The sequence below is a fragment of the Elephantulus edwardii genome, unplaced genomic scaffold (genome assembly GCF_000299155.1).
Source record: "Elephantulus edwardii isolate Elephantulus edwardi_28Jun2011 unplaced genomic scaffold, EleEdw1.0 scaffold00038, whole genome shotgun sequence".
Lineage (NCBI taxonomy): Eukaryota > Metazoa > Chordata > Mammalia > Macroscelidea > Macroscelididae > Elephantulus > Elephantulus edwardii.
In genome coordinates, this window is record NW_006399788.1 from 19,737,164 (window position 1) to 19,741,141 (window position 3,978).

Genomic DNA, 3,978 nt, shown 5'->3' on the forward strand with positions numbered 1-3,978 from the left:
ATTTGATGGTACATGCACCAAAAAATAATAAAATAAAATAATAAAATTTTTAAAAAAGAATATTCTCTTCCTCATTTAACAGATTTCAGCCCTTAGTTGAAAAGCAGCTGTCCAAGGGTGGATTTCATTGTCTCTCAAAAGATTTCCTTCATTCTTTTCTCCCCGTTCCTTCTCTTTCCTTCCTCCTTATTTTCTTTCTCCTTCCCTCTAATCTCCCTTTCTCTTTAGGCTCCAAGTCAAGTGTTCCTGGAAATCTATTTACTATCGGAACATTCATTTCCAGAAACACAGGATTTAGAGTCTAAAAACCCAACTTCCCATTGCTGTAATTTAGCAGTGTGATGATACTCCATTCAAAAGACAAATTACACTGGGAAAACTTGTGGTCAGGGGCCTCTTCAAAGTACTGAGAAGTCACAATATAAGTCTAGACACTAAGTTGAACTTGCTCTACACCATGGTCTTTTAAATTACTTGCTATGCGTCAGAAAGCTGGAAAATCACTAAGGATAACAGAAGAAGAACTGGTGCCTTTGATTGTGGTGCTGGAGAACATAATATGGCCCACCAAGAGAACGAACAGGTCTGTCTTGAAGAGGATGAATCCAAGTTTCCCCTTGGATGCTAGCATTTTAAAGCTCCATCTCATATACTTTGTTCATGTAGCCAGGAGGGACCAGTCCTTGGAGAAGGGTATCGTGCTCAAAAGGGCAGCACGGAGAGGAAAACCCAGGATGAGATGAATTGACACAGTAATTGGGATAATGGAAATAGGTGTGACAGAGTCAGTGAGACTGGCTCAGGATAACACAGGTTTAAGAACTATTGTATATAGGGTCGCTATGAGTCACAGGTGACTTGATGGCACACAACAACAGCAACAACAACATTACTCTCTTCAGACAGTAGTTTCTTGGTCCAGATATAGATTTCATATGAGGATAAATAAGCATTTGGAATTTTCTTTCTTCTTAATGTTAGCAATAACATTAGCAATGTGGTTATGATCCACAGTCAAATGTTTTTGCATTGTCAATAAAACACAAATAGACATTCTTTTGGTATTCCTAGAAGCACAGCAAGTGACTGGAAAACCATGGTCTGAATCAGGCACACCTTAGTCTTCAAACTAGCATCACTGCTCCTCAGTACTTTGGAGAGGCCATTTATAGGGGACTGGCTTAATGCAATACACTACCAATCCCCTGACTGCTATTACCAATGGTGTTGATTATGGATCCAAGTAAGATGAATTGTGTCAATTTCAATCATTCCTCCATCTATCATACGTTGTTCATAGATTGAATGGTGAGGATTTTCATCTTCTTGATGTTGAGGTGTAATCCATACTGAAGGCTGTGGTTGAGATAGACTTCTTGTGTTATTAGGTTCCATCAAGTTGAGTACGACTCATAGTGATCCTATGAACAAGAGATCTGAACCCTGTTCTCTCCTGTGCTATCCTCACACTTCCTGACACACTTTGCTCATTGCAGTAGTCACCATGTCAATCCACCTGGTTGAGGGTCTTCCTCTCCTTCACTGACCTTCAACCCTTTCCAGCATCATGTCCCTCTCAAAGAAATAGCCCCTCCTAGTAATATGCCCGAAGTATGTGAAGCAAAGCCTCATCATTCTTGCCTCTAAAGAGCACTCCGGCTGCACCCTCTCCAAGACATATCTGTTTGTTCTCTTGGCTGTCCATGGGATGTTCAGTGCCTCTCCAATGCCATAGATCAAAGGGGTATCAATTTTTTCTGCCATCCTTATTCACTGTCCACCTCTCAGATGCATGCTATGCATGATTGGAAAGACAATGGCCTGAATCAGATGCACCTCATTCATTCCTCAAACTGACATCATTACTCCTCAATAATTTGGAAAGGTCCATAATTGCAGATTTCCCAATGTAATGCATCTCCTTATTGCCTGGCTGTTGGTACCAAAGGTGTTAATTGTGGATTCAAGTAAGATGAAGCTGTTGACAGTTTCAACCTCTTCTCTATCCATCATGATGTTGCCAATCAGCCCAGTGATAAGAATCTTTTCTTTCTTGACATTGAGATGCATTCCATATTAAAAGCTGCATTCTTTGATCTTCTGCAAGAAGTGCTTCAAGTCCTGCTCACTTTCAACAAGCAAGATTGTGTCATCTGCATAACACAAGTTATTTATGCTTCTCCCTCCAATCTAGATGCCACACTTCTCTTCATAGAGACCAAATGTCATAAGGGTTACCCCTGGTAGACAGGTGGAGCTCCCTGATTAAGACAGTCTAGGAAGAAGGAAGTGCCATCTACTTCCTGAATAACAGTCCTTTGAAAACACTATAACACTAAAGAAGGAGGATAGCTAGAGTAGTATAGGATAGAGTCCAGATTGGATGTCAGTTGAAATGAGAAAAAAACAATAGCAAGCATCATTTAATAATCTGAACATAGAATATTAGTGAGATGAAATGGAATAGCTTTGGCCACTTTGAATCAGATAATCATATGGTATAATATGCAGGGAATGAAAAACAGAAGAAGAACGGGGTTGCATTCATAGTAAAAAAATCAATTTTAAGTTCTATCCTGAATACAATGTTGTGAGTGATAGGAAGACCCATTAGCACAACTACTACTATTCAAATATACACTCCCACATCTAAAGCCAAAGAGAAAGAAATTGAAAATTTTTACCAAATCTTGCAGTCCAAAATTGACTGAACATGCAGTCAAGATGTGTTAATGATAATTGATGACTGGAATGCAGAAGTAGGTATTGAGATAGACTTACTGGCCCTCAAACCAAACTCATTGCCAACAAGTCTATTCCAACTCAGAATGACACTATAGGGGAAAGCAGAACTGCTCATAGAGTTTCTAGAGTCCTAACTCTTTATGAGAAGAGTTCTGGTAACTTAGTCTATAGAGAGTTGTGCTGCTAACCCAAAGTCATGCCTCTTTCGCAGTTCAAATTCACGCTCTCCAAGGGGAGAAATAGGAGAAATATCCTTTCATGTGATTTAGTCTCTGAAATCCTAAGGCGTTTATCTTTCAACATGACTTCTCTACCCCTTATTTACTGTTGCTATGCAGATGGGCAATGGGAATGGGGAGTGTTGGCCTATCCACAAGGAGATTGGCCAGTCTCACAATCTAAAATAGGATTGGCTAGTGTAGACAATAAATTGAAAAGCTCTACCTGCAGAGACATAATTCTTATTCCACCAGAAAAGATGGAATTCTTCCCCCACCAGAAGAGGAAGGTGACATCCTCCAACCTGGTGAAATGTAGGACATACTTTGGGACAGCAGCAAAAGCAGCATTGGCTAAACAGGAAAACTGGTGTGAGAGGAGACTTTGGTTGGGGTGGGGATGTCAATAGTGGCAGGACTGAGAACTTCATTAGACAGTTGGGTGGGGGAGCCAGTAGTGGCAGAACTGAGAACTTTGTTGGACAATTGATAGGAGAAGCCAATACTGGCACGACCGAGAACTTGGGAACATATAGAGCTCTGAGGCTCAAAGCTGAGGTGCCTGTGTACACTGTATTCTTTTATTAACCTGAATTATAAACTTTTGACTTCACCAATATAGTTCTGTGTGGTATCTGAGTTATCACAGTTTATTTTGGACCAAACAAAACAGTAAGATTGGTGTGGAGATGACTAAAAAGAATCATGGGAGCCACGGGGGATATGTCTGACCTCATGGAAATTGCTTTTATGTTATTGATGCTGTAGACAGGAATAGTTACCTCTTGTGAAGTTGGTGAAGGTTAGATAGAGATGATGTGCATGGTCCTTGCTCTTTTTATAAATCCAGTGAAAGATCAGCTGAGAGTTGGCTCTGAATGGATGGGAATGAGTAAGTGAGTGAGTAAATCTTTATCCAAGCAGCCTGCCATATTTTCCCCATGGACTAGCTGGTAGCACTTAACCACCAGAAGTCCTTGTTGTTGTACTTATGCTTTATTGAATCAAGTACAAC